The sequence below is a fragment of the Bos taurus genome, chromosome 6 (assembly GCF_002263795.3).
Source record: "Bos taurus isolate L1 Dominette 01449 registration number 42190680 breed Hereford chromosome 6, ARS-UCD2.0, whole genome shotgun sequence".
Taxonomy (NCBI): domain Eukaryota; kingdom Metazoa; phylum Chordata; class Mammalia; order Artiodactyla; family Bovidae; genus Bos; species Bos taurus.
The window spans coordinates 5,512,566-5,525,279 of NC_037333.1; the positions used below are offsets into that span (position 1 = coordinate 5,512,566).

Genomic DNA, 12,714 nt, shown 5'->3' on the forward strand with positions numbered 1-12,714 from the left:
GTGCTTGGGTTTGCTATAAGAGAGTTACAGAGAGTAAGAGAGAACTGTAAACCATGTATGTTTCTGTCTTTTATGAAAAGAAACCAAATTGGAAGAACTTCTAGTTAGAGGGATGGATGAAAAAGTAGCTATCAACTATTATTTGATTCAAAGCCCAGTTGAAACAAAGAACACATTTTTAAAAAATAAGGGAGGAATTTCTGATTCTCTTATCAATAGAGTAAGACCCTAGCAGGCAATTTTTCAGAAAATAACTGTAAAATCCTACAAAAAGTAATTATCTGAAGGCACTGGAGAATGAACAGTAGAGAGATTCTTGTGCTATATAAATACCTGAAGGAGAAGAGAGGAGTTACACCAAGACAATTTCCACTTTTTTGGTCTGTTATCAAGAAGCTATGTTAGCCGCTCCTAACAGGACAGGTGCCAGCGGACAGAATTTAGCTCTTTCTGGCCAAGCGAACAAGGAAACTGAAGTCATGCAAATCATGGACACTGAAGAAAGTGGAAACAGATGAGCGAGAAAGTGGGAATTATATATGTGAACCAGTTATCTATTGCTATGCATTAAATTACCTCAAAACTTAATTGCTGAAAACGGCTAACATCCATTACCTCACACAACTTCTGTGAGTCACATCCATCTTATTCAGTGAGAGAGGGAACTAAGTGTGGAAATGCAAGGGAGTGAGAATCATTGGAGGCCATGTTGGCAGCTGGCTACATTATGTGTTCATTTCCTCATCTTTTGTAACAGGGAATTTATTAATAGTGTCCAAAGGTGAAGCAGGAGGTTACATTATAACTATTCCAAATTTAAAATAGTTTTTAAATAGCAAGAAATCAATAAAGAGGCTTATTTTCAAGTGTAAGTAATTTATTTTGGTTAACTAAATCAGAATCATTTGTGTCACTTATCAATAATTTATACCAAAATTATTTGATACTGTAACAAGTTCTCTCAGTACGTTTTATGTTTTTATGGAATGATGTGATATATTACAAATTTCTGTATGGAAATTAATCTTGTTTTATAAATGTAATATCTAGTATTTTATTTTAGCATCAGTGTGAAGAATGATAAATAGAAGTAGGTTTTTCACCTTTAAAATCTATTTTACGAACTTCAAGATTAAGAAACTTAGAATTATGGAGAACGTGTGGAAATAATGTAGGGCACTGACATGTCAAGGCAAAAATAGGAAAGGGAAAAGTCACTCTTTTGCAGTATGAAAAAAATTCTCTTTGTCTGACATCTGAACTCTTCCATTCTCTACCTGGATCCTATCATCCTATCACATTTCCCATTTTTCCCCAAAAGAGGTCTTCGTTCTTTGAGATCAATGTCCTGTCAGAAACATGCTATTTACAATTTATTAAAATTCTGGAGTTGTTAAATAATGTAACCCTATGTTTAAACTCTGGAAAGTATTAACAAATCCCCTGATGTGACAGATGAGAAAATGAACACAGAGTATAGCCAGCTGCCAAAATGGTTTTCCAATGATTTATTCTCCTTTATTGTCTACACTGGTTCATGTTACATCCTTTAAAGGAATCTGATTTAAAGCATGGACCTCCTCCCTTAATTTTTCTTAACATCTATTCCTCTCCCAAAGCCTTAGGTTCCTACTATAGAATTTCCCCTATTAGCCCTTCTCCAACTTATGGGTTTTCCAAAGCAAAAGTAATATTCTTAACAACCACTTGCTTAAATGAGAGAAAGGGTATGACTTCTGACCAAAAGGACCCTATCACAACAGGAATACCCTGCGTGTCAGACAAATATAAGGAACCTTAGCACCTCTTCATCTTGTCCCTGCTACAGTCATCCAAGATTCTGCCTGTGAAGTGCACCTAAGGGAGAGAACTCAGGGGTTGGTCTCATAGGATGAAGTGATAGTCTCTAAAGTCCATTGGTTTTGATTAGCTTTCTACTTTATACTGCCCTGAAAGGCTGTTATTTCATTAAAAAAAAATTTTTTTTTTTAAATTATTTCTTCTCTGGTTACTAACAAGCAAGAAAAGTGTGGTAAAGTCATATACTATCTGGATTTTATGTAATGGAATGGTATAGGACTTAACATTTATCCATTCAGTCATTCCATAAATATTTATTGACAATGACTCTGTGCCAATCACTATACTAGATCCTGAAACTCACTGATAAACAACAGAAGGAAAATCTCTGTTCTCACAGAATTTGTACTCCAATGAATGGTTCATTGCCCTAGCAATATCAACTGGTGTTCCAGCTATACATTGTGGAATAAATAAAACACCTGTGGGAGGATTTATTTTTCAAAGATGGCCCCAACGCTGTCTCCCACTTTTAATAAAATGTGACTCGGATACTCCTCCAAAACGAGAAGTTTAGTAGGGTGACCAATTCATCCTGGTTTCCCCGGAACTTTTCTGGTTTTACCACTGAAAGCCTTGTGTCCAAGAAACCCTTTAGCCCAAGCAAAACAAACAGACAAACAGAAACAAACCTGAAGCCTTGGTCACCTAAGATTTGTCTTTCCTCCCCTTAATCTAGATGGCCTATGACTACATCAAAAAGAACATACGTGATTTACAAAACTAAGACATAGAGACAACAGAGCATTCACTCATTTGGAACCTGGTACCAAGCTCTGAGGAAGCCCAAACTAGTCCATGTGAAGAGACCTCATGGAGAGATCACAAAGCTACACGGTGCGCCAGTCAACAGATCAGCTGAGGTCCTGGCCAACAGTCCAAATCAACCACCAGAAGAGTAAGTTTTCATGTGACTCAAGCCCCAGCCATCCAGTCACTTCTGGCTTTCAAATATTCCCAGTTCAGACATTGTAGAGCAGTGAAAAGTCAGTCCAGCTGTGGCCTTTCAACTTCCTGACCCAAACAGACACAGAAAGATAATGGTTGCTATCATTTTAAGTCACCAAATACGGGGATGATTTGCTATTCAGGAATACAGAAGTGACACACTTTCCCAAACTAGGTGATTTAAAAACACAGTCACTTACATATAACTGCCAATTTTATGGACCAAGCGTTTGAGATGACTTCAGTCAGGTGAGGGTTCTGCTCCTCATAGTATTAACTGAGGTTACTCAGTGATAGTCAGCTAGCTAATACTCTGCTTTGGAGAGTTCAAGACAGCTTCACTTACATGGCTGACATCCTGGAAGCTATGGCTGGAAGCAGAGCTAGCTGAGACTGTCAGCTGGAGCACTCCTGCAGCATGGCAGATTCAGGTTAGACAAACTTCTTTGGTGGCAGCTCAGAGCTTCCAGAGAGTGCTCTGTAGGCCTGCATAAAAGTTACACAGCTTCTTAGGATCTAGCCTCAAAAGTCCAAGGAAGTGTTCTTTATCATGTTCAATAAGTTAGGCAAGTCAATAAAGCTATCTAAAACTCCTGGAGAGGAACTTTCCTCAAGGGGAAGAGTTGCAACCAATTTGCAACCATGTTGAATCTTTCATAGTTGGTGTCACAAGAACCATACATGGTTATCAGTTAAGCTGATAAGATTGAGAGTTTAAAGCCAAGTGTGCATCCCTCTTCTTTATTTTTCTTTATTTTTAGACACACACCTCAAAAGCTATTTGGACTCTCAATCAAAAGTTTTGTTTATCTGTTCAAAGGCCATTATATGGCCATTTTATTAAGGTCAATTGTTGTTGTCATGTCCAACTCTTTGCAATCCCACGGACTGCAGCACTCAGGCTTCCCTGCCCTTCACTATCTCCCCGAGTTTGCTCAAACCCATGTCCATTGAGTCAGTGATACCATCCAAGGTCAGGGTGTTAGGCTTATCATCTAAAAATGGCAAACATCAAACTTGTGTATGTAGGTGTTAAAATTTTAAAGCAGACAATTTGGACTACTATTTTAAGTATATGTTACTTTTGTATTAAGGAAAAGCATCATTTTTAAAAGTAGGGCTGAATCTATAGGACTTCCCCTATGACTAAAATGGGAATGAATCTGCCTAGAATGTGGGAGATCAGAGTTCAATCCCTGGGTCAGGAAGATCCCCTGGAGAAGGAAATGGCTACCACTCCAGTAGTCTTGCCTGGAGAATTCCATGGACAGAGAAGCCTGGTGGGCTACAGTCCACGGGGTCGACACAACTGAGCAATTAACACTACTTTCTCAATCTATAGCTAATCTTTATTAACAGTGTGGGGAAATGATGCAAATTTTAAATGAATGTAAGAATCAGTAGAAATTTCAAGAATAAGGCAAAGGATGAGTGTTCTATATAAAATGAATTTTGGATTTGATATTTTCACACATATTATTGCAACATATTTTGCTTTGTATTATAATTGTTAGTAGGACTCTGCCAAGGGGTTATTATAAGAAAATTTAACATTAAGCAATGATTTTCACATCAGCAGCTACCTTCCAAAAGCTTCCTGTCTTACACATATGGAGCCAGTGCTTATTTCAGTGAACTATAATCTTCAGCAACTTAATAATCAGTAGATAGCTTTTGGATCTGCACTTCTTGATTTTGGTAATTTCAAAACCTCCTCTTTGTAATCTATGATTCAACTTAACACTTATTTCTCTCTTCTAAGAATTACTTTTTAAACATTTTGACTTTATTTTTTGAAATCCAGAATGTATCTTCCCAGACTAAGATTTTTAAAAATTAAGAGATGGTGAAACTAATCAGAGATATTCCTCACATAATCTCTCTTCTTCTTTTAGCCTCTTATTTTTCTTTATCACTAGTAATGTACAGTTACTTAAGGCCCACTATATGCAGGGCGCACTGGACAATATGTCATGATTTCAAAAACATAGAAAACAAAGCCTACATGCAAAAGGTTTACAATTCTGTTGGGGATATGTGGCATACATATTTAAGATGACAATACAAGGTAATTTGGGGCTGGATGTCAAGAAGACAGGTGTAATACCCCTTGAATACCCTTGAACGTGAATTGTGTTCTCTAATCTAAGAAACCATGATCAGAAATATTACTTTTCCCTCTTTGGAGACTGTTCTGGTTCCCTGACAATTCTCTGGTCACTCAGACGCCCAAGGACATCATTCAGGACATCCGCAGAATTAACCTCCTGCTATGATTCATTCTTTATGAAAGAATCCTCTTATCTAACTCCCTAGAAGACTTGTGTGGCAAACCACCAAGAAGTCTGCTAAACAGACTCTGATAAACAGACTGTTGGAGGAAGCTATTATTTTAAAACTAAGAAATTGATATCAACAGGAAAAAATGGGAGATAGATACACAGAGAGATAAAACATACTAAAATGAGGCTAGAAATGGTGTGGTTCAGGCATAGAAGGAAGAGAAAGAGTAAAAAAGAATGTACTACTAAGGGAACAAAATTCCCTCAGGTAAGCATGAGGTATCTAATAAAACCAAAATAATAATGTGTAACAAATAATTACAGTGGGAATCAGGCAGTTCTACTGATTTTTCCTAGTCTTGCTCACAAGTTATCTGAGGATAGGCTGGCTATCACCTGATATACAATGACCTTCGCTGCCTCAGCTGAAGTAACCTGGATTCTACTAATGTCACATTTTCCAGCAGACCAGACTAGCATGTTCTTTTTTTCACAACAGGAGAAGGCAGGTGACCAAGCTCAACTGCACAAGAATGTTACCAGACTCTCCAGTAGAAACAGCAAGTCTGAACAAGAGAAAATCATGACAGTATGCATTATCCTCCATGACCTGAGGCCCTGTAGAAATCTTGGTGAGGACAAGAGACTTGTCCTCATAAATCTGACAATTTGTGACAATTTGTCCTTGTCACCATAAGACAAGAGGACTCCAGCCTTATCTTGACCTTAAAGGCAGAGAAATTCCAGCTAACACCTACTGTATTAGTTTTTGTTGCTGCTATAACAAATTGCCATGAGTTTAGGAGCTTAACAACAATTTAATAATCAAATATATTATCTCACAGTTCTGTAGGTCAGAAGTCTGGTTAGTCCTACTGGTTCCTCTGTTCTGGTTTCACAAGGTCAAAATCAAAGTGCTGACCAGCTAGTTTCTAGGTTGCTCTAGGAAACATTCCTTTCCAAGGTCATTCAGATTATTTGCAGAATCTAGATCTTCATGGCTTTAGGAATAAGGTCTTTGCTCTGTCAGCTAGGGGTTACTTTCAGTATCCAGAGGCCGCCTACCTTCCTTCATCTTCAAAGTGAGCTACAGTGGATTGAGTCCTTCCCATTATCTGAGCTTCTCTGACCTTATCCTTTGATTTACCTCTACTACCTCCAGCTAGACAAAGTTCTAGTGAACTTCCACATGTTGAAGCTGGATTTAGAAATGACAGAGGAACCAGAGATCAAATTGCCAACATCTGCTGGATCATTGAAAAAAGCAAAAGAGCTCCAGGAAAACATCTACTTTTGCTTTATTGACTATGCTAAAGCCTTTGACTGTGTGGATCACAACACACTGTGGAAAATTCTTCAAGAGATGGGAATACCAGATCACCTGACCTGCCTCTTGAGAAACCTGTATGCAGGTCAGGAAGCGACAGTTAGAACTGGACATCGAACAACAGACGATTCCAAATCAGAAAAGGAGTATGTCAAGGCTGTGTATTGTCACCCTGTTTATTTAACTTATATGCAGAGTACATCATGTAAAATGACAGGCTGGATGAATCACAAGCTGGAATCAAGATTACCAGGAAAAATATCAATAACCTCAGATACGCATATGACACCACCCTTATGGCAGAAAGTGAAGAAGAACTAAAGAGCCTCTTGATCAAAGTGAAAGAGGAGAGTGAAAATTTTGGCTTAAAACTCAACATTCAGGAAACTAAGATCATGGTATACAGTCTCATCACTTCATGGCAAATAGATGGGGAAATAGTGGAAACAATGGCAGACTTTATTTTCTTGGGCTCCAGAACCACCACAGATGGTGACTGCAGCCATGAAATTAAAAGACTCTTGCTTCTTGGAAGAAAAGCTATGACCAACCTAGACAGCATATTAAAAAGCAGAGACATTACTTTACCAACAAAGGTCTGTCTAGTCAAAGCTATGGTTTTTCCAGTAATCATGTACGGATGTGAGACTTGTACTATAAAGAAAGCTGAGCACTAAAAAATTAATGCCTTTGAACTGTGGTGCTGGAGAAGACTCTTGAGAGCCCCTTGGACTACAAGGAGATTCAACCTGACAATCCTAAAGGAAATCGGTCCTGAATATTCACTGGAAGGACTGATGCTGAAGCTGAAACTCCAATACTTTGGCCACCTGATGAAAAGAATCGACTCATTTGAAAAGACCCTGATGCTGGTAAGATTGAAGGTGGGAGGAGAAGGGGATGACAGAGGATGAGATGGTTGATGGCATCACTGACACAATGAACATGAGTTTGAGTAAGCTCCAGGAGTTGGTGATGGACAGGGAAGCCTGGCGTCCTACAGTCCATGGGGTTGCAAAGAGTCAGACAAGACTGAGTGGCTGAACTGAACTGAACTGAGATAAAGTTTTCATCTGAGTTACAAGGATAATCTAGCATAATCTCCTTATTTTAAGGTCCCTAATCCTAATTACGTCTGAAAAATTCATTTTGCCATGAAATACATTCACAAACAGGTTGTGGACGTTTGAGGTACTGATCACCTACCATACCATGGATCAAAAGCAATCCTTTCACATGAAGAGCCTACCACAAATGAAGCCCAGACTAGTCCCGATTTTGTATACTTTGTCAATCATCACTTAGTCTGTAATAAACCATGTGTTCTCATTTGGATTAAAAAAAAATATGATGGCTATAACTGGGGAGCATCTGTTCACTTTGTGATCACTCTTTCCCCTCACCACTAGTTAAAGGAATATCTAGAGCAGAGATAATTAGGAGACAAAAACGTAATTGTCCTAGAGCACTTCATCTTCAAAGACAGCGCTCTACTATCCCCACCATAGTCCCAGATTCTCAGACCAAGAATTCTAATTCATCGCTAGGTCTTAAACATGTCCAACTGTTACAGATTGAATGTGTCCTACAAAGTTCTTATGTTGAAGTCCTAATTCCTAGTCCCTCAGTACATGGCCTTACTTGCAAATAGGGTCACTGTAAGTGTGATTAGTTAAGATAAAGGCCATAATTGGTTTAGGGACTGTGCTAAGTCTCTTCAGTCCTGTCTGACTCTTTTCGATCCTATGGAGTGTATGCAGACTTCCAGGCTCCTCTGTGCATGGAATTTTCCAGGCAAGAATACTGGAATGGGTTGCCATGCCCTTCTCCAGGGAATATTCCCAACCCAGGGATCAAATCCATGTCTCTTCCATCTCCTGCATTGGCAGGCAGGTTCTTTACCACTAGCGCCACCTAGGAAGCCCAGCAGCGGGACCGTATACCCCAATTTACTAGAGTGAGTCTCTACTCCAATATGACTGATACAAAAAGGGGAATCTGGATAGACACACATACATACACACACAGGAAGAACACCATATGAAGATGAGGGCAGAATCTACAAACCAAACAACGCCAAAGACGGACAATCAGCCACCAGAAGCTAGAGAGAGATGTGGAGCAAACTCTCCCTTACAGTCCTTAGGAGGAATTAGCCTTACCAACACCTTCGTCTTGGCCTTTTAGCTTCCAGAACTATGAGGCAGTAAATTTCTGTTGTTAAGCCACCCAATTTGTGGTATTTTATAATGGCAGCCCTAGCAAATAAATACACTAATGAGTTTCAATAAACCTCTGGTGAAAACCAGGGCATAAATACAATGTTTTTAAAGAAATGCACACTGGCTACTTTTGATTATAACCAGTAGCTTTTAAAGAAATGCATTATTTAGTGCCATTATAAATGAAAGAGCTGGAAGGGACTATGCTATGCTATGAGCAGGAATAAAATCATATTGACATTTATGCCAGATTGTTAAGATTGTTGACCTACATCTGCTCATGCAGAAATTAAGCCCTCCCTAAGCCCCTTCTTCTCCATCTCAGAATCTCCCCTATATATCTTTGAGTCTTGGGTTTTATCTTGCATTTTCCTGTGATCTCTCTGTTTGTGTCCCTCCTCTCTGGCTTCTTCATCTAGGTATGTTTTCATTGTTTCTGTTTCTGGAACCATGTGTGGGAACACAGCCTCGCATGCTCAAAAGTTTCACAGCAATGGCCTCCCAAATCTTAAGGTGGAAGGGAGGGGGAAGATGTAGGGCTGGGGATGTTCCTCTCAGCAAATCTATGCTAGTGCTCTCAAGGGGCCTGAAGCAGCATTGCTTCTAGTCAATGTTTCACTGAGTCTTTTATAACTACGATTTCTCCAGCCTTCACCTCTCCCTCCCTGGAGCTCAAAATCTACCCTAAAAGCTAGGAAAGAAAAAATTCAATCTCATCCCCTACACTGGCATCATATCTTTACTATCCAAGTTCCACAAACCCTTGCCTTCTTCTTACCCTCCCTACCCCCCAAAAAGATTGACAATTCAATTCCTGCATATGGACCCTGCAGTGATCATCAGTCTACCAGTTTCACAAACAGCCTCACTCTATTTCCCCTTCTCTGTGAGTTTCTGTTGCTCGGTTGTGTCTGGCTTTGCGACCCCATGGACTGTAGCCCGCCAGGCTCCTTTGTCCATGGGATTTCCTAGGCAAGAATAATGGAGTGGGTTGCCATTTCCTCCTCCAAGAGATCTTACCAACCCAGGGATCCCACACCGCAGGCAGATTCTTTACCACTGAGCCATTAGGGAAGCCCTATTCAGGTTAAGCTAAAACGAGTAGTTTAAGAAAAGTCAGAGAAGGGAGAGCTTACTGAGAAAAAGGTCAGAGAGAGAAACTTAACAGAAAAGATATGATTGTAACAGGATATTGTGGGATTTAAGTAAATGAAGAGATGGGAGGTATTCTAGGCCACTAATAAAGAGAAAATAGAGACATGAATTTGACTGAACTAAGGCAAATGTAAGATTCATTTCAGTCAGTCATTATGATTATTCAGGGGTATCCAGTAGAAGAAATTAACCCACAGAAATCTCCTTTCACTGCCTTTTGTTCTCAGAAAGAATGCCTATACTCCTGGCAATAATTTAGATTAAAAAAATAAAAAAATATTCCCTTCTCATTCTCTTACAATTGGAATTCTTTTTTTGGTTTATTGGTTTAATTTTTTTTTTTAACTTTACAATATTGTATTAGTTTTGCCAAATATCGAAATGAATCCGCCACAGGTATACCCGCGTTGAAAGCAGGAATAGAAGGAACATACCTCAACATAATAAAAGCTATATATGACAAACCCACAGCAAACATTATCCTCAATGGTGAAAAATTGAAAGCATTTCCTCTAAAGTCAGGAACAAGACAAGGGTGCCCACTTTCACCATTACTATTCAACATAGTTTTGGAAGTTTTGGCCACAGCAATCAGAGCAGAAAAAGAAATAAAAGGAATCCAAATTGGTTTATTGGTTTAATTTTTAACCCAGCTCACGCCAGTTTTCTCTACAATAACTTCGCTTTGCTTCACTTCACCTATGCCACAATTTTGTTTTCTGTTGAGTTTCTATGCCTTCCCTCAGGAAAACTTCTTTTCCTCTTTTTTCCTTATGAGCACCATCATAAGCTCCACGTGGCTCTTTCCACCTCTCTGAAAACCTGTATGGAGTAGAAAAATTTCCCCCATTAGCTCTTCCTAGCAACCTGTCTTGCTACTAGAGGTCTCAGTGGCAACTGATAACTCACCTGCTATTCACATTCAAGGCAGGTAGCCCTATCTGGGAAGAAACATGTCTTTCCCCACATATCAGGTTACCTGTACAAGCTAGATCTAGGCCACTGCAAATTCAGACCTGGCTTCCATCCTCAGGCCTTGATGCAATCATGACAGCCACCAAACAGGTTGAGGTCTACGCCACCTGAAGAGAGATGAAGGGAATGTTCCAGATTTCACATGCTAGCAAGGTAGTGTTCTAAATCCTTCAAGCTAGGCTTCAACAGTATGTGAACTGAGAACTTCCAGATATATAAGCTGGATTTAGAAAAGGCAGACGAACCAGAGATCAAATTGTCAATATCCAATGGATCATAGAGAAAGCAAGGGAATTCCAGAAAAAACTCTACTTTGGCTTCATTGACTATGCTAAAACCTTTGACTGTGTGGATCACAACAAACTGGAATATTCTCAAAGAGATGAGAATACCAGATCACTTTTCCTGCCTCCTGAGAAACCCACACGAAGGTCAAAAAGCAACAATTAGAATCCAACATGGAACAACGGACTGGTTCAAAATTGGGAAAGGAATACATCAAGGCTGTATATTGTCACAGTGCTTATCTAACATCTATACAGAGTGAATCATGTGAAATACCAGGCTGGATGAAGCACAAGCTGGAATCAAGATTGCTGCGAGAAATATCGACGACCTCAGACATGCAGATGACATCACTCAAATAGCAGAAAATGAAATGGAACTAAGGAGCTTCTTGATGAGGGTGAAAGAAGAGAGTGAAGAAGTTGTCTTAAAACTCAACATTCAAAAAACGAAGACCACGGCATCCCATCACTTCATGGCAAATGAAGAAAAAGTGGAAGTAGTGACAGATTTTATTTTCTTGGGCTCCAAAATCACTGTGAAAGGTGACTGCAGCCATGAAAGAAAAGATGCTTGATCCTTGGAAGAAAAGCTATGACAAACTTAGACAGCATATTAAAAAGCAGATAATGATAACCCTATATGCGAGACAGAAAAGACACACAGATGTATAGAACAGTCTTTTGGACTCTGTGGGAGAGGGCGAGGATGGGATGATTTGAGAGAACAGCATGGAAACATGTATATTATCATATGTAAACTAGACTGCCAGTCCAGGTTCGTTGCATGAGACAGGGAGCTCAGGGCTGGTGCATTGGGATGACCCTGAAGGATGGGATGGGGAGGGAGGTGGGAGGGGGGTTCAGGTTGGGGAACACATGTACACCCATGGCTGATTCATATCAATGTATGGCAAAACCACTACAATATTGTAAATTAAGTAGCCTCCAATTAAAATAAATAAGTTAAAAAAAATAAAAAGCAGAGACATCACTTTGCTGACAAAGGTCCATAGAGTCAAAGCTATGGTTTTTCCAGTAGTCATGTACAGATGTGAGAGTTGGACCATAAAGAAGGCTGAGTGCCAAAGAATTGATGCTTTCAAATTGGTGGTAAAGAAGACTCTTGAGAATCCCTTAGACAGCATGGAGATAAAATCAGTCAATCCTAAAGGAAATCAATCTTGAATATTCACTGAAAGGACTGATGCTGAAGTTCCAATGCTTTGTCCACCTGATGTGAACAGCCAACCCACTGGAAAAGACCCTGATGCTGGGGAAGATCGAGGGCAGGAGGAAAAGGGGGCAACAGAGGATGAGATGGTTAGATGGCATCACTGACACAAGGGGCGTGACTTTGAGCAAACTCAGGGAGAGAGTGAAGGACAGGGAAACCTGGCATGCTGCAGTCCACAAGGTCACAAAGAGTTGGACATAGCACCTGAACAACTACATCAACTTGTTCTTCATCAGAACACACAGGTTATACAGATCAGATATTAACCCCAGGGATTATTTTATTGTGACTCATTTTATGGGTGCAGTTTGGTCTCAAAGGGACATATTTTAGTGCATAGAGTTTACTAAGGACTTAAACTTCTCTAGTATTTTAGTGTATCAAGTATTCTTGCTCCAAGAAAGGGAAGGTTACTTGTCTATTA

At 39.6% G+C, this 12,714-nt stretch overlaps 1 long non-coding RNA gene across 1 annotated transcript in view; it reads right to left on the reverse strand.

Moving 5' to 3' along the window:
* Positions 1–10,403: 10,403 nt before the first annotated feature.
* Positions 10,404–12,714, reverse strand: part of LOC112447028 (uncharacterized) — a 139,846-nt gene continuing 137,535 nt past the window's right edge. Inside the window, exons 3-4 of the long non-coding RNA XR_003035047.2 lie at positions 10,704–10,876; positions 10,404–10,616 (exon numbers count right to left, since the gene is read on the reverse strand). This is a non-coding gene — a long non-coding RNA (uncharacterized lncRNA). The remainder of the gene's footprint in view (positions 10,617–10,703; positions 10,877–12,714) is intronic.